The following is a 25,914-nucleotide window of genomic DNA, read 5'->3' on the forward strand; positions in this document are numbered from 1 at the left end:
CGAGCAGCACACCGGCTGGTTCTCCGAACTCCTCCAGAGCCAGCCCCAAAGCTGGCTTAGCTGGTCAGGCAGCATCAAGGTGATCTTACAGAGGCACAGAGCCAGCCACTCTCCCCACCCAGCTGCTGGTAAAGCAGGAAAAAGGAGCCATGGCTGGGAGTCCATATGGCAGGCGGATCCTTGTCTCCGTTTCAGGCCTCCCGTGACTGTTATTCTGCAGCGCAGGAGGACTGGATCTGCACAGAGCAGAAGCAGGATCGGGGGAGGGCAAAAGTGAGCACCAAACCACTGTGTGCTCCCAGCACCGCCCAGAATAGGCTGTGGAGTAACTGGCTAAGCTACCCTCAGTCTCCTGAAGCAATTCTCCATTTCCTTTACTTCCCAAAGGCAAGGTGATATCATTCGTGTGCTGGCCTTTGCTGGGGTGATGCAGGGCTTCACTGCCCCAGCAGGGTCGTGGGGCAAAATGCCTTCTAGAGATGCCCATTGTACGCTGGAAATGCACCCACGGTCATCCCTTAGGACGGTGTAACCTGCTTCTCTCTCGTCTCCTGGATAGTATAAGCAGGAAGCTGGGCATTGCTACAAAGCAGGGCTTAAATTCAGCCGGAGCTGTCTGGAGCAGAGCTCTGGTAAATATTTTCAAACCCGCAGGAGTCCGTCCATCCCCAGCACTACCCACGAGGCTGAAGTCCCGAGCCCCAGGGCTCCGGGAAATGCTCAGTGAGAATTTAAACCCTTCTGCCAAGGTTTATGACATTGCAGGGGGAGCCTGGGAAGTGGGGTAGGAGACATAGACTTAGTGAGGGCCAGGGACTGGTAAGGCCTGCAGTTGCGAAGTGGTGAGGGAGACGGGCTAGTTAGCCAGGGAGGCAGCGCTGGAGGGCAGAATCAAGGTCCAATAGCTTTACTGGCCAAAACCAAACCAGTTCTGTCTAGCAAGCCCAGTAACTCTGAGCGGTTTTTTCCATAGGGCTCTTCTGTAGGCTCCAAACCTGCATGGTGTTTCAGGTTTGCAATGCTTAAGCGCATGACTAGAGAGAGGCCTGAGAAAAGGATTCAGTGCTCTGGGAAATGTCCAGAAAGAGCAGTGTTTCAATCTCTTCTTACTGTTGTTGTTTGTTTATTTATTTAGCTGTAGTGCTGAAGTGTCATGACCCCTGGCTCTCGAACCCAGGTCTGCAGGGTTTATGGGACCACCCACATTCCAACCCACCGCCTGGGACCAAGGCAGGCCAGTCCCAGTGTGAGGCTCCGCCCCTGAAGTCTGATTGGCCGGGCTCCAGAGCGGCTGATAGGCCTACTGGTCCTACTTAAGCCAGCAGCAGGCGCAGAAAGCTGACTGAACAACTGGGCTCTAGCCTGCTGTAAGCTGTGCGCTTCCTGCTCCAGGCATCTGACTTGCGGTTCCAGGCCACCAATGTGTTTCCTGCCTCTGACCTCCTGCTATCCTGACCCAGCCTCACTCCTGTCTCGTGACTGTGGGCTCTGGCTCTGACTGCTAGGTCTTGCTGCCCATGACCCAGCCATGATGCTAGGAGACCCAGTCATGGACCATAACCCCATTGCGCGAGGTGCTGTGCAAACACAGCGAGCAAAGACAGTCCCTGAATGGGACAGAGCTCACAATCCAAGACAAGAGACAACCACTGGACACAGCCCGATGGCAGAGTACAAGGAAATGATGGTCTGCTACTGGTTGGCATGATGAGCTGTGGTCTCAGCAGGCCGCCCCACAAAAGGCCCTGCAAATATTAAAGGTACCTAGGGGTGAAAGTGCCTCCCTCCGTTTTGAAATACCCCACGTTCGACAGTGGGTTGTGTTAACTGAGGGCTGGGTACCCCATTTTAAATGTGATGGTGCAATGGAGCTTTCACTTGGGGGTCCACATTCACTGCCTCCCACCTCTAGAACGAGGCACCCGTCCAACAAAAGGGGTGGCTGGGTGCAGAAATCAGCTGGCTCAATCTGCAATGGTGTTCCCTACCCCCGAAGGCCGGGGGGGAGGGGGGGGCAGTTTGTTAATGGAAGCTTGAGAAATGTGCTTGTTCGTTGCACGCTCTCTGTACATCCGTGTCCCTACATGACCAGAACTTAAACTAAGAACAGAGGGGGAGGCAGCCTGGGACGGACCCAGACTCAGGCAGACAGAAGGAAGGAAATGTGATACTGGTCTGGGAATCATTCCACTGGTTTTTTTAGGCCAGGAGATAATCGGAGGGAAGCGTGTGTCAAAACGGCACCGTCTTTTGGGAAAGTGGGACAGCAGCTGATATGGTAACAAAAACAACGACGAAATAACCCAGTGCCGTATTCAGCCCCTTGGCTATTTCAGCTACAGCCCTCTCACCCCGCCCCCCCGTAGAATGGATTTGGTTTTGCTGTCAATAATATGGCAACACAAACAAATGACTTCACTTGGCATCACTATCAAACGCTGTGGCTGCATCTCCTCCTCCACCTCGACATCAAAAAATGTAACAGCCTGCGTGAGTGAGGAGTTAGCTGCTGACCCGTGACCCTGCAGTGACTCACTTGAGAGCTGTATTTAGGTCAGCTAGTGTGTGTTGTTTTTCCACCATGATATTAAAGGGAAAGGTTTGGGAAAGAGAAGCTGCCTATGAAATCAAAGGGCTGAGTGTAGCTCCAGTCCTTACATTAAAGGAACAAGGGTTCCATGCTGCCCCAAAGTCTCATCCATTCACCCGGGTTGTCCTTATGATGATACTTAGGGGGTATGTTACCACAATCTGCCCTTCAGGCTTGGATCATGATTCATTATTATTTGTATTAGCATAGTGCCTATGAGCCCTGGTCGTGAACCAGGACCTTGTTGTGCCAGGTGCTGGACAAACATAGTACCTGCCCCACATCAATTACAAGCTAAGTAAAGGAAGAGAGACAACAAAATGGATACAGATAGACACAGTGGAGGAAACCACTAGAAGAGCTGATGTGATCTTGGGATGCATGAACGGGGGACTGGCAAGTCACAGAGAGGTTACTTTACCTCTCTATCGGGCACTGGTGCGACCGCTGCTGGAACACTGCGTTGATTTCCTACAATTCATGAAGGATGTTGACAAATTGGAGAGGGTTCAGAGAAGAGTCATGGGGATAATAAAAGGACTGGAAAACCTGCCTTATCATGATAGACTCAAGGAGCTCAATCTATTTATCTTGGTGAAGAGAAGGTGAAGGGGTGACTTGATTTAGTTGGTGTTGGTCCTGCTTTGAGCAGGAGATTGGACTAGATGACCTCCTGAGGTCTCTTCCAGCCCTAATATTCTATGATTCCAGTGTATAAGTATGTACCTGGGGGAATAATATTTAATAATGGGCTCTTCAGTCTAGCAGAGAAAGGTCTAACCCGATCCAGAGGCTGGAAGTTGAAGGTAGACAAATTCAGACTGGAAATAAGGTGTAAATTTTTAATGATGAAAGTAATTAACCATTGGAAGAATTTACCAAGGGTTGTGGTGGATTCTCCATCGCTGGCAGTTTAATGAAGATGTGATGTTTTTCTAAAAGTTCTACTTTAGGAATTATTTTGGGGTAGTTCTCTGGCCTGTGTTCTATAGGAGGTCAGACTAGATGATCATGATGGTCCCTTCTGGCCTGGGAATTTATGAAACAGTGAGACACTATTGGTCAGTGTGACAGGCAGTGGTCTCAGCTGCCTAACTGTTGTCAATTTTTTTTTGCCCACAGAGCCTAACTCAAAGCCCATCGAAGGCAATGGGATTCTTTCCCACTTATTTCAGTGGGTAATGTTAAGTAGAAGCAACACCATAGCAATGATCTATAGAGACGTACATGCATACACAGTGACTGACTTCACAGAATCATAGGAGTGAGAGATGGGAAAGACCCATGTGGCCATCCAGTCTATCTCCCTGCTGGGGCACCATTGTTTCCCAGTGCACCTGTATCAGTGACAGACCCCGGTCATCAGCAGGCGGGATCAAACCTGGGACCTCTGGAGCTAAATGCATGAGCCTCTACACATGAGCTAAAAGCTATGTGGCACTTTGCTAAGGCTGTAGAGCAGACTCATTAATCTCTCTCTCTAAGTGGTCTCGGTGCCACTAGATAGGACAAAACACCACACCCAGGAGGTGTGCGGGTTACACACCCCCAGTACACTTTCACTTCTACTACTGTCTCACCCGGTCTATAAATAAAAATCCAAAGCAGCGGGGCATCCATCCCCTCATTTGAGAGACTTTTCCACACATTCTGCATCTCCCAGTCTGGAGTGAGTTCCTGATGTTCCTCATAAATATTCCCTTTCTTAATTTCATGCCATGCCTCCTAATTGTCTCTCCTCCTTGTGCCATACCAAATAATTGCTCCTCCTCGTGGTGTCATGGTCCCTTCAAATATCCGTAGACAGATGGCATGACCCACCTCCCCAGACCCAGCCAAATCCGACCATATGATTTCATAGAATCATAGAATAATAGGGTTAGAATAACCAGCGGGTTATTTGCATGTATTTGCTTCCATGTCCAGAGTTTTGCAAGTGCAAAGAAACTAGAAGCCACTTTAGAAACTTTGGCCTGTTCCATTTAACTCCATTATGATAAAGAAACTTCTCAGATGACACAGACCTGGATAGATTAAGAGACCTCACAGCATCAACAATATTTAATGCCTCTCCAAAGCCCCAGTTCACCAAAGCATTTTAGCATGTGCTTAAGTCCATCTCTCTGCAGCAGAATGCTTAAGAATGTGCTTATCTTTAAGCAAGTGCCTAAGTCTCATTGAAGTTGTGGGACTCATAAAGCTGTGAACCAAAAAAGCAAGTAGTCAATGGGACTTAAGCAGAGATGTTTAACTGGACGGTCAGCGGAAGAATCTGTTCTGCAAGTGTAAGGCATGGAACCTGCTTCCAAGTATAAATTCTCGGGGTTATTTTTAGGACATTCATAGAAATACATAAAATACCTTTGTTCTTGCCAAACAATAGCATCCTTGTGTGATGTAGCAACCTGGTGAAAACTCTAGCAGGGTGGCGGGGGTTAGAATTCCTGGCTTTGTCCTGTAATATGAAGTAGGCAGTTCTTGGTTTGCCTTCGGCACTTGGGAAAATGCTTTGCTTGCTGGAGTGTGAGTGAGAGAGTTTAAAAGGATGGCTCCTGCAAACAGAGGAAGCTGCTTATTATCCTCTACTATTGACACTGAGAGTCGCTTGGCAGCAAGCATGTCTAATTAGCCTGAATGAAGGTCTGGTTCCACACCACTATCTAATTGCAGGTCATGGCAGCTGCTGCTGGGTGAGCTCACTGTACCCACAGCCAGTAGAAGCAGGTCAGGCAGGCTGTGTGGGGGCACACACGATCTAGAGCGAGACCTCAAAAGCTGGAGTGTTTCATTGCTAATCGAATTGCCTCTCAGCTGCCTGCAAACATGTGTGACTTTAAATGGCAGGGCCCTATAACTGACTTTGGTTGTGAAAATGTGAGACATTATCTGTAATATTCATGGCTCCACATAATGAGCCAATCTTTGTCTTTCAGTCAGGGAAACCTATCCAGCTTGGCTGAGGCAGTGGAGTCTAGTAGTTAGAGCAGGAGACTGGGCGCCAGGACTCCTGGGTTTTAGCCTCAGCTCTGGGGAGGAGGGCAGTCTGTTAGTTAACACAAGGGGACTAGGAGTCAGGACACCTGGGAACTAGGCCTCCCTTTACCACTGACTCACAAGATTGTGGGCAAGTCATGTCACGTCCCTGTACATCATTTCACCCACGTATCGAATGAGGATGTTGATGCATCCTGAACAGGCAGAAAGGTTAGGAGGCCTATGTCGTTAATGAATGTAAAGCACTTTGAGATCCTCAGTTGAAACGGGGTCAGACCGTCCCCATAGTTGTCACCAAAACAGACTTGCCATCAGGAAGCCAGGAGATGGAGCTTCCGCTTTAATCCTATAATCATTGGAGATTGTAATTAAGGAGTTGTTTATTTTCTTTTTACAGTGCTACAGTGGAAAATGTACATCCCGGTTCTATACTGAGCTGCTTGTATATCGCTCTTGTGAACGGTGCTGACTCAGTGGCAAATCTGCTGCTTTGCGAACCCCAGAGGTTCCTCTGTCCCTCTCTGCCTGTTTTTTGTCCTTTGTAAACATCATTTTCATTAGGAAGCCTGCTCGCTGCCTTCTTGCCCCATGTTCCTTTTATCTCTGTTCTGTTAAATGATCTCAAATATGCGATATGATAAAGACAAACAAACACCCGTTCAATTTAGTTCGCCCTAATGCCAGACTCTACTTTTACCAAAGTAATTAAGATTAATGCAGTTGATAATTTGGGAAGCATTCTTAAATGTACCCTTCTGGCAGTATCTAACATATAATTTTACCTTAGAAGATTTATCGGAGCACTCAGGTAACAGATAGTTCCTTAGCAAACAGGAGCATTTAGCAGCAACATGAACGATTAATATTTCTTAAATAAGTCATTTTTTATTACAATCCCACAAAGATCCTGCTGTCAATCCCAGGCCCTCTGATTCATGTAGGAGATTAAAACCACTGCAGGCTTGGGGGGGGGGTTTAGAGTAATTTTTGTACAATTTTAAGTATATTTCATGCTGTTGAAAAGGTGCCAGATTGACAGCCCTGAAAGTGAAGTCTTCTGCTTATGCACTATGAAATGGACCCCAACCAGATCCTGGACCTGAACAACCCTAAACTTCAGGAGTGTTTGAAATCTGAATTCAGAATCAAATCGAGCCCCTCTCTTTATAATGGGACATCCCTGGATATGTCACTTCCCCAGCTCTGGGATGGGCCTAAATTCTGCTGCATGTTCCATCTCTAATCCACCAGTCACAGGCAGAAGCAGCATGAGTTTCCCACATGCTCTCCTGCCGATTGTCATGCTCCTGGTCATTCAGTTTCCATGACCCATTCCAGCCAGCCAGCCAGCCATCTAGGGCCCATTGTGGCCCCCATCAGTAAAATATCTGAGCACCTCCCATGAGTAAAAACCAACAACAATATTCCTCTCTCCATTCCCTGCTGACAAGAAGCAGGCTTGGTCCTTCCATGTTGTTTTTCTATTGGGGCATATATGTAAGAACACCCGTCAGGGCACTGCCCGCAGGAAAGCCTGGGTGTGGAGGTGGGTATCATTCCCAGGATCTGCAGCAAAGAGCACTGGCAGTGATGACGGCTCTTGTGATATTGGCTTGTGTCCCACTAGCAAGTGAGACCCTCCCCCAAAATTGTCTTCCCTTCAGTTACTGCACTGTTCCTATGCTGTGCAGTCCAGTCTGCCTCCTTTCAGGAGCACCACACCTCTTCTAAATGTGATATTCGTCCACATGAATGTGTACTGGGGACTAAGCAAAATGTAGTGCCTCTGGAATGAGGAGATGCAACTGATGGCCACGTGCAGAACTCCATTCTCAAAGCCATGGTCTGGAGTCATCCATCCCCAATGTGACTTCCATTGACTTCAAGGGAATTGGTATGAAGTTGATCTCTTCCACCTTGGCCAGTTAAAGTTAGTTCTCATCTTGTTCTGTGCCAGTCCATCCCAGTGGTTCCTGGCCCGGCGTATGCCCACTCGGCAGATTTCAAATCTATTTCTGATTGCTACCATGGGCAAGAAAGAATCTAAAAAACTGGCCATCTCCATTATCTTACTTATCGGCCAGATGGCCTATTTTTATTTCCTGGGAAAAATCTCAGATAAAGTTGGCTGACACTTGAGATATGACCAGAGTGAATGTCTGTGGCTGATTTTTCCCCAATGTCGCGGTGCTTTGACTCTGAGCTGTCCCAAAAGTAAATTATGGGAATTATAGGATTTGCCTTCCCAAGTCACCTTGAGCAATGCAATCATTTTAAATTGGGTATCTGGATGGGTAACTTTTAGAGTTGGTGGGAGCCACATTCCATGTCTTCCTCCCATTTCCACCATTACCAACAACCTCCCTCTCATTCCCTGAAAATCATGGCTTGTCCTAGAAAGTACGGCTAAAGCCACAATTTGGGCTCATTTTACCAGGCAGGTGCCTCTCTCACGAAGATCACACGAGCTGGAGCGAGGAGCAAAGCTCAGAATGTTTGGATGATCACCCAAAAGTGCAGATTCTTCTCTCACCTGTCTCTGGACTACCCCAGTCTCTTGGAGTTGGAAACACACAAGTGCTAGAGCTAGGCCCAAGCGACAGAATAGAGATCCAGATTTCAGACACCTGATGGGCAAACGTTCTCTCATAATAAGAAAAGGAGTACTTGTGGCACCTTAGAGACTAACCAATTTATTTGAGCATGAGCTTTCGTGAGCTACAGCTCACTTCATCGGATGCATACCGTGGAAACTGCAGTAGACATTATATACACTCAGAGACCATGAAACAATACCCCCTCCCACCCCACTGTCCTGCTGGTAATAGCTTATCTAAAGTGATCATCAAGTTGGGCCATTTCCAGCACAAATCCAGATTTTCTCACCCCCCACCCCCATACACACACAAACTCACTCTCCTGCTGGTAATAGCTTATCTAAAGTGATCATTAAGTTGGGCCATTTCCAGCACAAATCCAGGTTTTCTCACCCTCCGCCCCCCCCCCCCCCCCACACACACAAACTCACTCTCCTGCTGGTAATAGCCCATCCAAAGTGACCACTCTCTTCACAATGTGTATGATAATCAAGGTGGGCCATTTCCTGCACAAATACAGGTTCTCTCACCCCCTCACCCCCCTCTAAAAACCACACACACAAACTCAATCTCCTGCTGGTAATAGCTTATCCAAAGTGACCACTTTCCCTACAATGTGCATGATAATCAAGGTGGGCCATTTCCAGCAAAAATCCAGGTTTTCTCACCCCCCCCACCCCCATACACACACAAACTCACTCTCCTGCTGGTAATAGCTCATCCAAAGTGACCACTCTCCCTACAATGCGCAAGGTGCCACAAGTACTCCTTTTCTTTTTGCAAAGACAGACTAACACGGCTGTTACTCTGAAATCTCTCGTAATAGTTACAGTTGAAGCTGAGCTTCCCTGTGGAAGCCTGATAAAGATAAATACCGTGGGCAAAACCCAGATGTGGATCCAAATTTGGATTCCAAATGTGTCATAAGCCAGGACCATCACTAGCAAGAAGTGACCAACCCTCACTAGCAAGAATCCCCTGGGAACAGCCCTTCTGCTCCCAGGAGTGGTCGGAAGCAGCCCAAGCAAAAAACCAAACAAACCATGAAACGCCTTTTTCAGACCTCCTCAAATGGTTCTGTTCAAGCTTTAGGAGTGAGGCTCGACTTCATTGGTGTTATGTGCAGCCAATGAATCACCCATCCCTAGTACCGATCAAAAGCAGCATGTTATTTCTATTCCTTCCCAGTGAGAGACGGGGTCCAATTTTAAAGCCTTTATCATTTATTTTCTCCTTCCCAGGTGATTCCCACAATGTACAATTGCTTACTAGTTCCCAGCCAGAGCTCAGCACTGCCTGGCTTAGAGAACCTGTCTTGCTTTCTCAACTCAATCCGTTTTGGGTACATTACCAGACTGAGGTGCATGTCCCGCCCCCACCAGTGGTAATTTGGAAACTGTGCTAGTTACAGTCTATATCTACCTGGGGCTCTGAAGTGTTTCTCCCCCCTCCATTGCACAGGGAGTGGGAGAGGGTAGTTTTGAAATATACTTTCCAGGAGAAGCCCTTTGCTTCTCTGCATGGAGGCAGGAGAAAGGATTTATCAAAGCTCTAATTGTTAAACGCTATCCTTGGTTTTTTTGGTCCCAGACTGGGCTTTCTCTGAACTCCACTTTCCAAAGGGTGATGCAGAGGCCAGATGCTCCCATTCTGCTTTTTATTTATTTGACCAGGAAATGGATTAATGTCAGAAAGGGATTAAGAAATGTTTCTGGGTTTGACCATGCGATTATTAAACTTCTGGGAAACTCAAATGCCTCTTATCTCTTTGCAGGAGAAATTTAGAGCTAGAGAAGTGTCATCAGTCTCTCAGCAATGATGATAATAATTTTATAAAACCACCTTGCCTTTTGAACGGCGGCTTTCTTCCCAACTAATTCCAAGGGGCTTTGCAAGCTAGTGTACACTGGAATTGCTTCATCCACCACTGAAATGCAGCCAGTTCTGGGGTGGTATGTGGTGGCTGTTTAACAGCACGCAACAATGCAACCCTCCCATGCAAGACAGGAAATGAAGAATAAGCCTGTACAGAATTGAAATTAAAAAGGAATGTCAGTAGCTAGACTGGAATTACCCAAACGGGAATTTAGCCAGGACACCAGAATTAACACCTCCACTCTTTTGAAACCTACCATTGGATCTTTACTGGGGATCTCGGTTTCAAGTCTCATCTAAAGACAGCATCTGCAGTAGCATAGTGCCTGCTGGCACTGTGCCAGGCATTGACTTGGTACTGTCTTGGAAGTAGACTGCTACCTATTGAATCACTAACTTCCTTCAGCAGCCTGGGTTCTTCTTTTTGGTCGTCTTCCATCCAAATACTGGCCAGACCTGCTTAGCTTCTGAGGTCTGGTAAGATCACAGCATGAGAGAGTCTGGCTGCAAGATGACAGCCGTATCTCCTCCACCATGCAAGGAGGATGGACTGGATGATCCAGAAGAGACCTCTTCCAACCCCAATTTTTCTATGGGTCTCTGAATGATAGGAGCCCAGCTGCTGGAGATGTCGTAATTCAGGGGTCTATGAAGTTGTGAACGCTAAACAGCCTTCAAGTGATGGTTGTACTCTAATTTCTGGCCACAGTTAACAGTGGAGCTCAGTACTGACCGTACAGATGGGTCAGTCCCCTGTTGTTGGAGTTCCCACTGTGTTCAGTATAAGAAGTTTAGAAGTAAAGGCCTGAGGGGTTGTTCTGAGGATTAAAGTTCTTCATTGCCCTGTGGGAGACTTGAATTCTATGACCAGCCCTGTCATCCAGCCCCCACGCAGTGGTGGTGGCTAGAATGTCGCTGCAGAAGAGCCCCAGGAAGGAATAACACACCTGGGAGTGAAGGAGAAATACTTGAGATGTGGGGCTCAAAAAGGATATTGCGAATGCCGTGCAGTAGATGTGAAGAGTGTCTGCACAGCTGGGGTCTGATCTCCCCATGAAGGGGGTGTGTGTGTGTGTGTGTGTGGTCTGATCTCCCCATGAAGGGTGTGTGTGTGTGTGTGTGTGAGCTCCAGCTGCACGTCCACCAAGAGCTGAACCATCCGCCCTGTGGCACACTAAACTCACCAGCTAATGGAGAGCTGACATGGCTCAGGGAAATTTTTGAGCTCCAGCTGCGGGAGGACATGGGCCTGATCCGAGCTGTATTGAAAACTACTGGTTTGAAAAACCTCTTTGAAATCAGCATTTTGCAGGAGTAGATCAGGAATATGGATCCTCCATGGCGGGAGTCCTACAGCTGGGGCGAGGCTAGAAACAAGACATAGTTGGTATTTTATTTGAAAAAATAGCAAAACACAAGAAGGGAAACCTTCTTCCTTGTGCTGATTAAAGTAAACATGCAGCTTTTGGAGTTAAAGTTCTCCCCATCACACTGCATTGTCTTTGTATCTCTCTTTCCATCCCCGTAGGCACCCCTATATCTGTCTGTACCCATACACACCCCTCTGTCCATCTTTCTATCCCCATTCACACCACTCTTCTGTCTGTCTACCTTTTCATCCCCATGTACACCACCCCTCTGTCCGTCTACTTATCGCCACCTACCAAAATAACAGTAACAGTCTCTCTCACTTCTTTCCTTCCCAGCCTGTAGGAGAAACTGCTTGATTGATTTTCACAGGTTTGGGTTTTATGCTCATGTGACTGGGGGGGTGTTAGTTGTTTGCAGAAGTTACCGAGGGAAAGCTCAGCTGAAGAAGTGAGTTTAGTGGACTTCAGCTGGCACGCGGAGTGGGTGCATGGCTGGCGGGATGATGCTGAATGAAGTCTAGTCTGGGTCGCAAACTAAGCTTCTTTCTCCCCAATCCAGCAGTAGCAGGGAGTTCTGGGAAGGCGGCAATTTAGCCCCCTGAGATGGGGCTTCTCCTGACCCTCTCTGGAGTGGCCTCAGTGGACTCAGGAGGGAGTCACATGTCCTGCCCTCCTTGTCTCCGATGTGAAACTGACGTGGGGCCTTCAAGAGGGGAAAGGAAAACTGAGGCTGCAGGCAGCTCTGATCTGGAGCTGGACTGTGGCTGGCTTTGATTAACCCAGGTTGCTGAGAAGGCAGAATAACCCAGGGCAAGGTACTGGGCTGGGATGGCACTGTTAGGGCTCTTTCTAACCCCAGGAAGGAGATAATTATGGAGAGTTTCTTAGCTTTTTGGGACCCTTGAAGTCAGGAACCATTCATCACACACTGTAAGATCTTGAATCCTGAAAAGGGAACCCCGGTGCCCACAGGTCAGCCTGCCCTACATCCATGTGTTGCTGTGGACAGAAATGAGCAAACGGTCCTGTAAGAAGTTCTCCCTCGGGCTCCTTAGCACCCCTGCAGCAGATTGGCTGCTGCCGTGGGAAAGATATGGTTTGGGCTTCTCTCCTCCCATCTCACTTTTAAGCCTTTATTCCATCTTGAACCTCACTTTTTCCTACCGAGTCTCCCTTTAGCTAGTCTCTTTCCAACCTCTTAGCAGCGATGCCCTGGGTTTTAATCCCTCAGGCCCTTTGACGATCACATTAGTCTCATAAAGAAAGAGGAGCTGTATTTTGAGCTCAGTACCAGGAATGTAAACCTGGAGCAACTCAACAGAGTTACTCCAAATTTACATCGACGCAGCTGAGATCAGAATCTGGCCTGTGGGATTTCTGCAACAATACCGTCAACAGCATGGGAGCAGAGAATGGGAGACAGGACTCCTGGGTCCTATTCCTGCTTCTACCACTGCGATGTGGAGCAAGCCTCTTTGCTTACCTGTGCCTCAGCTTCCCCACCTGTGGAACGGGGATCATGCTCCCAGCCTATGGTGCCTCCAAGAGTGTTGCAGGGATTAATTAGTTAACGCTTGCCCAGTTAACGAGTTGCTTAGCATATTCTCAAAGCGTTAACTAGTTAACTATGTCAGTGCTGAGTATTGTTGTTGTTTGGCAAAGGTCCAACTAACGCCACAAAACTGAAAAGCTGCGTGAAAGGGCTTTAAGTTTTTACAGCCGGTGACTTGCTGGCAGCCCCTGGGAAAGTCCAGTGTCTCTGGCCCACTACCCGGAGCTTGCACATGAAACCGGCTCACTTGAGTCATTCAGAGGCGGTGGTGGAGGCTGTCTGTACATTAGTCCCGTGGGAGCCCCCGCTCTCCGCCTGTCCAGCAGCACGGCGTACCTCGCCGCGGACGGAGAGCACTCCCTGCACGTCAAAGCCCGGCTCAGACGCCTGGAGGCTGTGATCCACCGTGCCGGCCGCCAAGCCAAACACACATTCCTGACATATTTTTCACTTTCTTTTCAGCCAAGACATTCACATTTCATGGGAGGTTAGACTGAGCCCCGGCAGTAGCTGAGCGACGGCAAGTTTCCAAGGTATGGCCAGCTGACAAGGCGGGATTTGGGGCTAGCTCTGCAATCCAGACATTCTGCTCTTTCTCCCCTGACAGGCTGCAGTGATGCCTCTCCTCCCTGCTCCCCCCTTGGGCTGGTTCCCTTTGCTTTCCAGGATGCCCCAGCAAACAGACCCCCACCCCCCCACCCCAGCACACCACCTACCCTCCCCTGCTGTTGACCTTTGTTGCCACTTTAAGTGGAGTCGCCAGCTCCCTCGTGGGCTTAGGAGTTTCACGCTAAGCTGCAGCCTCGCAAGAAGAGACAGAAACTTCGCACAGTCCCGGCTTTGAGAAAGGGCCAGTTGACAAGAGGAAGTGATTTTTCACAGCCCCAGCCAAAGACTTGGCTTCAGAGACTTCTATTTAACCTGCTGGAGTATCATTTAAATCTGTAAGCCTCTGGTTAAAGAGCCTTCTATATATTCACAGTAGACAAAATAGAAGTGTTTTCATCACCACCCTCTTTCTCACGGAGCTCGTTTAAAACTAATAAACAAGGCCGGGGGAGTGAGTCCTGCGGCTGTTTTTCTGACTGTAGCCCAATTCTTCCTGCACTCTCGTTGATACCCCTTCCTTTCTCCGGAGGGATGCTAGTGGGTCCTGCTTCCCTGCATGCAGAGGAAAGCGCTCTGAGGCCTGCTGACAAACCATACGGCTTAGCTCATATTTTCGGCATTTCTCTTGCCCTCATCAGTAAATGGGATTGGCCTGAAAAACCCCACGGGATCTTTTTTTCATCCGCTCTCTCTGTATATTCCTCATCTGGAGCAATTATGTGTTTTGTGGCTGGAGTTACCGAAAATGATCAGGTCATCCCTGGTGGCTGATCAGTTCTACATGCTCAGATAAGGGTAATTGAACTCAGGATGATTGTGTGTATTATGGTAGCACCTAGAGGCCCTGACCGAGATCAGGGCCCCAGTGCATCGGGCACTGTCCAGACCCTAATTGAGATCAGGGCCCCGTTGTGTTGGGCGTTGTATGTACATATAGTGAGAACAGCCCCTGCCTTGATGAACTTATGGGCTAAATAAGCGAAACAAAGAAAAGACAGGAGAAAGGAAATAGTATTATCCCTGTTTCACAGATGGAGAACCGAGTCACAAAGCGATTCAAATGAGGTCACTGCACAAGGTCAAGGGAGTCTGTGACTCAGCCAAAAATTGAACTAGGTCTCCTGAGTCCCAGCCCAGTGATTTAACCACAATACCAGGTTTCAGATGAAGTGAGCTGTAGCTCACGAAAGCTCATGCTCAAATAAATTGGTTAGTCTCTAAGGTGCCACAAGTACTCCTTTTCTTTTAACCACAATACCATTCATCAGGCTTACGTTCGCTTTGGCAGAAAGGGAGGAATTTTTTCCTCAACATGTACGTATAGTATGGCACAACTGGCCGGGGCAGCATGATGGGAACAGGGTGGGAAACTGTCCAAAATTGCAAGAGAAAAACCACAATGTGTTTCTTTTTCGGGAAAAATATGTCTCCTCCCCCGAGCCTCTCCACCTTGCTTCAGAAGCTGTCTGAATATGTTTGCACAACCGTTTGTGACATCACAATCATTTCTACCACAACCAGCTGTGTGCAGCTGGAAGATCCTGGTTTTGGGCAGCGAATGAGCAGCAGGAGGGATTCTCGACTGGGACTGAATATAGCTGCATTTTAACACCTGATCACCTGTTGCCCAGAGGCTGCACTGGCAGAAGCAGGAATGGCCTAATTGGTCTTTGTCTGTCCCTAGGTACTAGGATCTTGTGATCTAGCAGTGGAGAGCCTGCTTTCATGCAGGTGGGACTAAAGAATGAGGGAGAGAGAGAGGGAAAATGTATGAAAAACCAGCAGAATGGTTTCTAAAACCAGAATGAGCCAAATGTCTGCACTGCAATAAAACACCCGCAGCTGTCCCAGCTCAGCTGACTCATGCTGAAGGCCTATAAAATTGAAGTGTAGACATTTGAGCTCAGGCTGGAGTCGAAGCCCAAATGAGACCCAACACGGGAGGAGGGTCCCAGAGGCCAGGGTGCAGCCCCCAAGCGTCTACTTTGCTAGTTTTAGCCCCACAGCCTGGGCCAGCTGACCCAGGCCAGCCCTGGTGTTTGATTGCAGTGTAGGCATGCCCTTATACTAGCTTTGACCTGCTTCCAGCTGGGGTCGCAACATTTGCAGGAGTTTGAACTTACACGCTGAAGAGCTGCCTGGAGCTGTAAGTGAAAGTAGGGGATGGCTCTGCCTTGCCCCTCATCCCCTGCTGGAGTGGCTTTTCTTGCTGCATAGATCTCTGTAGGCCCCTGGGTTTGTGAGTGACATGAGTGACAGGTCCAGTTAGTAAGTTGCACATTGGTAAGGGGGTGAGAGTCCCAGCGAGTCTAAGGGGTCTGTGCTGGTATTACACGTGGGCTGGAAGAAGGGGTCAGGCTCCCTAAGACTCCACTCCGAACTTGGCCAAATGCATCAGTGTGCCAGTAGAAATTGGCAGAAGCTCCTTAAAGTCACCCCGTGTTACAGAGCTCCTCGAAAAGGGGCTTTCATCCCAGAAGTGAGACAAAGCTGCGAGCGTCTCCAGTAAAGAAAGGGATCCTACTTCCCTGCCTCTAACACCCAGACCAATGGCACAAGCCACCCAGGAAGTGGGGCCGGACCTGTCTCCATGTGTGTGTGGAGTATTGAATGGAACCCAATGGGGCGTGTGAGCTGCGGGGCCCCTGCAGGACTGACCCACAGAGGACATGAGTTGTTAAAGCCCCTAAGCAGAGAGTGGTGGCTCACAAACTTAGCTCTGGAGGTCCCCAGTGGTGGTCATCTTGTGTTCGCCAAGGGGCTGATAGCACAGCCCTTGCAGTTTGGAGCACTCCTCCGAGCCATGCCATGGAAGGCACACAAGGAAATGCTCACCAGTGTGGGGTCTGCACACTTCCAAGGGGAGAGGGGAATGGTGCAGGGCGATCAGGTGCTGAGACACTCCGGTGATAAGCACAGTGTAGATACACTGATGGCAGGATGGGCCAGCAGGGCTATAGCTGGGAGTAGTGGGATCAAGCTGAGCTCCAGAAGCATCAGGCTGGGCATTACGGCCAAATGCAGCGTCATTTGGTGTAGCTCCTGTCAGCCAAGCTGCACCCTAAAAGCCACTTCCTAGGGAGAGAGACAGTGTTAAAGCGAAACAAGGGTAGCAAAGGGAGAAGAGCATTTCTGAGGTGCAGGCAAAGGAGGAGAGGTGCAGGGAAAGATGTATTTCCAGAGAAATACAGGGAGGCTGCCCCAGGCAGCAAGAGCTGCGCAGAAGAAAGGCTCCCACCAGCACCATCCAGACTGTTTTCAAATGTAACTCATTTTTTAAATGTAAACATCCCCCCCTTCCCACCTCAAACAGCCACCTGCACAGCTGGGTATTAAAAATCAGCCTTTGTCTACACTCCAGCGGCATAGCTGTGCCATGTAGCACTGTAGTGTAGACGCTTCGTACATCAACGCAAGGGGGGTGTTCATCAATGTAGTAAATCCACCCCCTCGAGGTGGGTAGCTAGGATACTGGAAGAATTCTTCCATCGACCTAGCAGTGTTTACATTGGGGTTAGGTCAACCTAGGTCACACAGGGCATGACATTTATCACAGACCTGAGCTATATAGCTAGGTTGCCCTAAGTTTTAGGTGTAGACCAGGCCTCAGAAACAATCACTTGTGGTAGTCACCTGAGAAGCAAGAAATGAAATTGACTGTAAACAAGAAGTGAAGCAGACCAGCCCGGTCCCAGCTGAGCGAAATGTAAAAGAGCAAACAAACAGTATGGGTGGTTATAAGCATTTTCTTAGAAAATCTTCCCATTTCCATTTAATTCTGTTTTCAGTAACACAGGAGGTGATTTTTATTTCAAGCTGGTTTTTGTCGTGTATCACCAGACACTGCAGCACTGAGTGTGAACAGTTGCTTCGAGAGTGTCCCTTTAAAACAAAACACCCAACTTTTTCAAATGTCCCATCAGGAAAATGTTGGAAGGGCCTATTCCTAAACCGTGTCCCTGCTGTGCTCATCTGTCTGTCGCCACTGTGCAAACAAATCCAGCAACTGCGTGTGCAAGGAGAGTTAGTTGCATAGACTGGCCATTTTCATCCAAAATGCCCCCCCCCCAGCAAGTGCCCTCCCTCCCCCCTTGGGAGCAGGCTGCATGTGTTATGTGCTGGGACCTTCCTGGACATACAGGACTTCAGCTTCTGGAGGTTCCAATCTCTAGCATCTAGATTAGCTTTTAAAATAAAATCCAAAGTGATTGGAGGACTGGCTAGAGCACGCTAATGCTTGTTGAAATCATGGAAGTGTCTAGAGGTTCCAGTGAGATCCAGGATCCAGTGGGCTGGGCACTGTACGGACACATAAGAAGAGACAGTCACTTCCCTTACGAGCTTACAATCTAAATCAGTGGCTCTCAGACTTTCCAGGCTATTGTACCCCTGAGGCCGGAGCCCCGCCTCCTGGGACTGAAGCATGTAACTTAGCTTCGCCGGGCCCCCTGTGGCGCAGGGCCCCGGGCAATTGTCCTGCTTGCAACCCCTAATGCTGGCCCTGCACTTGCGACCCCCCTAAACCTGTCCCGGGACACCCATGGGAGTCGCAACCCCCAGGTTGACAAACACTGATCTAGATGAGTTGACATACCCCCTGGAAGACCTCTGTGTATTCCTAGACCTAACTAGACAAGACAGGCAAAGGATGTATTATTATTCTATTGTACGGATGGGAAACTGAGGCACAGAGAGACCTAAGTGACTTGCCCAAGGTCACACAGAAAGATTGAGCTAGGAATTAAATCCAGCTCTCTTGGGTCCCACTCCAGCCCCTTACCCACAAGCCTATCCTCCTCCTGCGATGGGGCAGCATCTTGTCTCAGGTCCCTTGCAAACACACTGTTTCCATGGTAGCTTTAAGCACATCGTTTCTGTGGGTTTTTTCCTTTATTAATAGGACAGTTCCACACCCAACTGGCTTTGTTTATTTTTAAACTGCTGGACTTTTGAGCCATGCTTCCTGGGCAGGAAGTTTGGCAGTTATTTATACTGGCTCCCAGCAATAATGCAACAATTAATTCAGGCCCCTGCGATGCAAATGTTGCAGTTTTTAGGATACACAAGTGAGCTTTCCTTCAAAAATGGCTCCTTTATGTGGCTGACTGAGCACGACTGTGATAATGTAACTAGTTCTGGCCTTGGTTATTTTCTCTTGGCAAGGAGCCTTTGCAAATTTAAACAGCAGTAAACAGGCTTTACGGCTGTGGCTTGAGTCAGCATAAGTGGAGCATTGTTGTGAATGCTGAAGGGCCGTGTGTTAACTTTGGCTAGTTCAGCGGGGGCAGGAGCGATAGGGCTCTGGCCGTATCAATCTGAGATTCATTTTGCTTAGCAGAGCGTGAACCCACAGAGAAATTCTAGAATGGCAGTGTCCATTGGCAGCGGCTGGGTAGATAGGCAGGTAGATAAACAGATGGATCGTAAAGCCAAGCAGTCGATAGTGAGGAGCAACCCACCTCTGCAAGCCTCAGTGAAGCCTCCCCCAGCTACGTGGTCGACTAGTTCTCTCGTCCTTGGCGAAGCAAGTCACTGTCTCGTGCCTGATCACTTGGCTGCCCTTTGAAGCAGTCTTAATTGGGCTGCTGCTTTGCACACCTATGGCACCTTCTGTCCTAGGAGCTCAAAGTGCCTCTGAAAAGAATTCCACATGTGACCATGAGTGCACCCCAGCCTCTCTGTCAGCAGACACAGCTCTCAATGGGGGTCAAAAAGGATCTGGCCCTACAACCCTGTCTCCTTGGCATCAGCCCCGAACAAGACTGCTCCACAAGAACAAGACTCCCTTCACCATTCCCTGTGAAGACTGGGCATGATCATAGGTTACTTCCTCTTAGCAGGATTGTTCTCTAATGTGACGAGCTGGAGGAGATGTTGTGGGGTATTCCCCCTCCCCATAAGTCTGTGCACACCTGCAGGCCACAGGGCTAGGCTGAGGGGGAATTGTGCTTGTGGAGTTTAGTGCTGCTGCAGATCCACATACATCCCCAGGTGGTAAATATCCTGGGAAGGCTGCTGGCCTCGACTGCTCTTACACCCTGGGTTCTGAGCCACGTGTGGGATCTTGGCAGCCGGGCGCTTGAATTCTAGAGGACAAGCTCTGCTCCTCTTAGGGGCAGCCAGGGTGTATTCAGTGCAGGATTTGGTCACAGGAGGGCAGGAGTACTGAGGGACAGACCCGGTTTGTGCTAAAAGGTGATGGGCATTGGAGATCATAGAAGATTAGGGCTGGAAGAGACCTCAGGAGATCAGCTAGTCCAACCCCGTGCTCAAAGCAGGACCAACCCCAACTAAATCATCCCAGCCAGGGCTTTGTCAAGCCGGGCCTTAAAACCCTCTAAGGATGGAGATTCCATCCGCTCTCTAGAGAACCCATTCCAGCGCTTCACCACCCTCCTAGTGAACTAGCGTTTCCTAATATCCAACCGAGACCTCCCCCACTGTAACTTGAGACATTGCTCCTTGTTCTGTCATCTGCCACCACTGAGAACAGGCGAGCGCCATCCCCTCTGGAACCCCCCCTTCAGGTAGTTGAAAGCAGCTATCAAATCCCCCCTCACTCTTCTCTTCTGCAGACTAAATAAGCCCAGTTCCTTCAGCCTCTCCTCGTAAGTCATGTGCCCCAGCCCCCCCCCCCCAATCATTTTCGTTGCCCTCCGCTGGAGTCTCTCCAATGAGAGACGCTGGAGTGAAGTGAGAGCGTGCCTACCCTGCAAGCAGAGGGGGGACTGCAGCCTGTATGGACATCCCCGAGCTAGCTTTGACTGGGGTAGCCCACTAAACATAGCAGTGAACAGGCTAGCTGTCCCAGTACAGACCCACCCGAGCCCCTGCTGCTAGCCTGTTCCACCGCTTCAAACGCTGCAGCTTCACCGCTGTTTTTAGCGAGGTAGCTCATTGAGAGCTGACTCGGGTCTGCCTCCGCGTGCTGCGATCTGCCTCCCGAACGCAGTGCTGACCTTCCCGGAGTCCCACCTCGGTAGCATGCTTATTGTTAATTTGCACTAAGATGGCACTTAAGAGTCCCAGTTATGGACCAGGACCCCATTGTGCTAGCAGCTGTACGTGCAAAACTTCTTCCTCTTCCTTGATGGAAGAGTCCCTGTCGAATTGAATAGGGATAAAACCAACAGAGTTCAATAGAAATGACTCTAAAAACCCTATCAAAACTGAAATTCCCTCCAGGAGGTTGTTTTGACCCACAGAACAAATAGAATTCTATCCTAGGATTATTTATAATTCATAGATTTTAAGAGCGGAAGAGACCACTCTGATCATCTAGTCCAGGGATCGGCAACCTTTGGCACACAGCCCACCTGGGAAATCTGCGGGTGGGCCGGGATGGTTTGTTTACCTGTAGCGTCCGCAGGTTCGGCTGATCGCGGCTCCCACTGGCTATGGTTCACCGTACCAGGCCAATGGGGGCTGCAGGAAGCATTGGCCAGCACATCCCTCGGCCCACGCTGCTTACCGGAGCCCTCATTGGCAGGGAACAGTGAACCGCAGCCAGTGGGAGCCACGATCGGCCGAACCTGCGGACGCTGCAGGTAAACAAACCGTCCCGGTCCGCCAGCGGATTTCCCTGACGGGCCGCGTGCCAAAGGTTGCCGATCCCTGATCTAGTCTGACCTCATGCAGAACATAGGCTGTAGAACTTCACCCAGTGATTCTTGTATCTAGCCCATCATTTTTGGTTGAGTTTGGAGTATATCCTATAGAAGGACTTCCAATCTCCATTTGAAATCTTCAAGTGATGGAGTGGGTATAGCTGTTCCAAGGGTTAATTACCCTCACTGTTAAAATGTGCACCCTTATCTCCAGGTTGTTTCAATTAAACTAATTATGATGGTCTAAAGATGCTGCAGAAGTTCTCATTTTCTATTCAAATCTCTTCCATACAGGATTGCCTATTTAATGCCCTATAGGGGAAAGCTACATGATTCAGTGGCATATAGGAATCCTGTGAAGTCAAAAGATTTTAAACATCTAATCTCCTCACCAATGTTATAATTAACATCTTGGGTTATTAAACTTGAAAGAACATTAATCGGCTACTTTACTTTTCAGTAATTTTTGGTTTCTTTTTGTTCCCTTGGCCAATGACTGTAAACTGATCAATTTCACTACCACCTTCCTCCCATCCCCATCCAGTTTCTAGTCAGTTTCCCTTTAGGGATTCCATGCACTGTCCCAATGTTGCAATGTTTGCAAAGACTGCAAAGGAATGTTTATTTTTAAAAACATTGCTTTCCATGGGATTTTAAAAGAAAGAATTGGAAATAACTATGTTGAAATGACTGTGCACGCTTGTTTTTACAACACTTAAATTTGGGGCCCAATTGAGCTGACAGTTTCGTTTTAAAAAATTTGTGTTTGATTTCTGTTTCATGTTCAGTGGCTTGAAATTCTGTATTGTGTGTCATCTGGTGAATTCTTTACTCATTTCTGCGGATCTCACTTACTCAACTAAAGGGTAGGAGGTGGCCCTAAAACCTTAAAAACTCTACTGGGAAATTGGCCCTTTGTGACGGCGAGAAAAGCTGACATAGGAGAGAGATTGCTGCCAAAGTCAAATCCTGGTTTCAGATACCGGGGCAAGGAGCAAGCTATGACATATAAGCACATAGCCTTGCCAGACACCTGTCTTATATGCATTCATTCTGTCCCCAAGTCTGAAGGATGGGCAGCAGGATAAAAGGGCCTATAAGAGTAAAAAAAACCTGGAAACTCAGAATGAAATGTTTACTGAGTTACACTCAAATCAGAAGACATTCCTGGAACCGTGGCAAGGCTGCCATGGAGACAGAAGCCCTCTTCTGGCTGGTTGGTGTAATTGCATGTAGACATGAAAGATGCTGATGTGAACCTCTACATGTTGCCTGTTGGCTAGTTGGTGGGTTGATTGGCTGGTCTTTCTGGGAAAAAGCTTTACTCATATGTCACGCCCCTTCCACTGCAAACAAACACTTGAAATGTAGTTGGATTCATTCTGGGCTCCCTTTCCAAGAGACCATTTGGGAGGCCGGGTGAATCAAATCTGGGCGGGCAAGGGAGGTGGGATAGAATCATAGAATCATAGAATATCAGGGTTGGAAGGGACCTCAGGAGGTCATCTAGTCCAACCCCCTGCTCAAAGCAGGACTGATCCCCAACTAAATCATCCCAGTCAGGGCTTTGTCAAGCCTGACCTTAAAAACTTCTAAGGAAGGAGATTCCACCACCGCCCTAGGTAACTCATTCCATCTGGGTATTTCACCACCCTCCTAGTGAAAAAGTTTTTCCTAATATCCAACCTAAATCTCCCCCACTGCAACTTGATTGCAGGCTAAAGGAGACAAATGGAACCCCTTCAAAAAATATAAATAAAAAAATATAAAAGCGGTAAAACTGCAACCTTCAGTTCAAAGCCTTTGGGAATCCAAAGTAGCCTAATTCGCTGTTCTTCCTGGCAAATATAATGGGCCTTGCCACTCAGAAGCGATCAGTGATCTTTAGTGTTATATATTATTTAGACAGTATAGGCTCTTTCCAGCCACATCTAAAGATGCAGTCCCTGCTGCACAGAGCATACAGTCTGCAGGAGAAAGGAGTGAAGACTGATATGGGCCCCAGGTCCATATCACAAACGCTCGCTGCCGTGTGCTCCGCTCACCACATGACCAAGGCCAGGTCTATGCTACAAGCTTCAGCCCACATAGCTTGTCAGCCAGGGGTGTGATGAGGTATCGTCCTGAGCGACATAGCTGTGCCGGCAGAATCCCCTTGTGCAGATGCAGTGGGTTCATGGTGTGTGGTTTTACAATCCAGGTCCCACCAGTGTAGCTGTGTCCTCACAAGAGGTGCTTTGCCAGTACAACGAGAGCCCTGTGTTTTTTGCAAATCCGAAATAACCCTAAATAAAACTCAAAAGAATGCATAAAATAATATAAAATGAGACACTCACCCCACAGTGGCATCTGACACTGCTCCTGTCTCCCCATTCTGGCTTTGTGACCTGGTGCACAGAGCCACAGCGCTGTTCACTCAGATTTGATCTGGCTGCCCCTCCGTTGTCCTGTCAGAAGAGTGGCCACGCCAAACTGGAGCAGTGCTGTGTCCCTATGCACCAGGTCTCAACACCCAGAATGGGGAGCTGGGCCCAGACCCATGGGACAGGAGCTACTGCCTTGGGGTGAGTGCAGGGTGGGCTCACCCTGCACCCCCCAGGGGCAGGATAAAATGAAGTAACACAAATTCCTTCCTCCTGCAGTGGAAAAATATAAAAAATAAAGAGAATGTCATGGGACTGTAAGTGTAGTATGCTGGTATTCCCATCCCCGTAAAGCACTCCTAGTATAGACATAGCCTGAGGCTCTTCATGCCCCCGAGTGACATGGAGAAGTCTGTAGTGTAGACCTGGCCTTAAGAGAGTCTAGGTGCTGGTTTTTCAGTTCAGTGGGTGTTTTTGCTTTGTTCTGGGTTTTTTGCCTTCCTCTGGCATCAGGAATTGGCGACTGCTAGGGACAGGATACTGGCCTGGCTGGTCCAGAGCTCTGATCTGGCTTGGCAAATCCTCTATTCCGAAATGGATCCGGCTCTAATCAGGTGCTTGTCCCTTCAGAGCAATCTCATACCTGGTCCTTATCTGAGAGCAAAGGGCTGCCCTGCTTCAGCCATCTTCGTCAGACCAAAGTCGTCGTATCTTTGCTCAGCATGTATCATAACTTCATGGCCTTTGTCCCCTGAGCATGGGGAGAAGCCCTCTGTGCCATCTGCGGTGGCCCCAGACACATGTTTCCTGGTTGTGGGATTGGTTTTTTATCTGCCACCTTATCCAAAATCTCTGACCACATCTTTTGGTGGTACTCATGCTGGCTGTGCTGTGACAGACAGTAACGTCGCGTTGTGGTTTCCTAGGCCTGAGGGACATAACTTTATTTAGTTACCTAGTTCTCATAAATACATCTCCTGTATTTGTCTGTCCAGGTATCTCCCAAATTTTCAAACCCACATGCACCCCCTTTTGAAGATTTGGGCCAAGATTCCTAGGATCCTACCTCTGGGGTAAATAGGTATGTTTTACAATTGAGTTCACTTAACTTGGGCTTGTCTTCTCTATAGCTCTTTATCTCAAGTGAATTTCAGTTCACTTGAGGCAGTAAACACCTTTGTAAAGGTGTGTGTGGACACTGCCCAAGTGGGTTTTTTTTTTAACCATGTTACGCTAATTGCACTGACCTAAATTGATTGGAAAATGCACCCTTTTTATCCATGGAGCAAGTGATTCTGTCATTCGCAGCAGTGCAAATGCAGAATTGCAGGCTTGCTTCCCTCCCACCGTGGACTTTGTGCAGCCAAACACAGAGCATGGAACATGCCACCAATCACAATCCTCCGCTCACCAGGGTGACAGCGTGGCACACCCACTCCAGACAGGTGTAACCCAGGACACAAGGTGTGAAGCAGGGGAGTTGCTCTGGATTGACATGGGGCTAACTCAGGCCATGTGGCTTGTATTATTCAGTCAGTTTCAGAGGTTCAGTCTTGCTGATTGGGAACCTCCTTTCCTAATTGAAGCGCTCGTGTGTGGGGGAGCCACTGCAACAACTGAATTCCTTCTGCACTGAATGTGCGGGGATTCCCAATTGTTGGGAGGACTGTTTGAGGGTACATCTTGATAGCGAGCAGAGACCCATGGCAGTGAATCTCAAAGCCTGGGTCTACAGGCGTACATGGGGCGGCTAGCCCCGCCCACCACTTGTGCCATCATGGCTATCCTGCTATTTTTAGCACGTTAATTCAACCAGAGCTAGTACAGGTATGTCTCCGGGAGCTGGAAATTACACCTCAAGCTCCAGTGCAGACAGGCCTTAAATTGCGCCTTCGGACTGAGCCAGTGCCTGCAGGTCATGGGGGGCATTTGTCTGGCTGTGGTCGCTAGGCACTACTGCAGCGTCAGTGTGATATCAGAAGAGTGAATCAAGCCCTGAGGTAAAGCACTCCAGAAATCTGCCGACCAGTGAGTCACCGAAAGCAGTGTTTGGACTCCGGAAGGAATTATCAAGACCATAGTTTGCCTGAGATGCTAATCGACACCCCCAGAGCCTTGCTAACCTCCCTTGCTTTCCTAGAGATTTCTCCAGCAGGTGAAGCAGAGCCCTGGGCATGTTGGTCATTGTGACACAGAACGCTTCATTCTAGATGTTTATTTTGACTTGACCGGCGATAAGAGATTTTTTCTCCCTTGTAACATTGCGTACCAGCCTCACTAGCTCTCCTAAGCTAAGCAAGGACAGAGCTGGCCAGTGCTTGCATGGGAGAGCACCGCGGTAAAGCTGGGGGTGCTGC

At 48.7% G+C, this 25,914-nt stretch overlaps 1 protein-coding gene across 3 annotated transcripts in view; it reads left to right on the plus strand.

Annotated features, from left to right (window-relative positions):
* ZNF469 (zinc finger protein 469) overlaps window positions 1-25,914 on the plus strand; it is a 295,831-nt gene that overhangs the window by 253,158 nt on the left and 16,759 nt on the right. For 2 of the 3 annotated variants that reach the window (XM_075118464.1, XM_048816791.2), the window contains one exon: window positions 13,441-13,511. The exons of the other annotated variant lie outside the window; for it this stretch is intronic. The gene's annotated coding sequence lies outside the window, so the exon portion shown is untranslated. The remainder of the gene's footprint in view (window positions 1-13,440; window positions 13,512-25,914) is intronic. 3 annotated transcript variants of the gene reach the window in all.

Source organism: Caretta caretta, chromosome 12 (assembly GCF_965140235.1).
Source record: "Caretta caretta isolate rCarCar2 chromosome 12, rCarCar1.hap1, whole genome shotgun sequence".
NCBI lineage: Eukaryota > Metazoa > Chordata > Testudines > Cheloniidae > Caretta > Caretta caretta.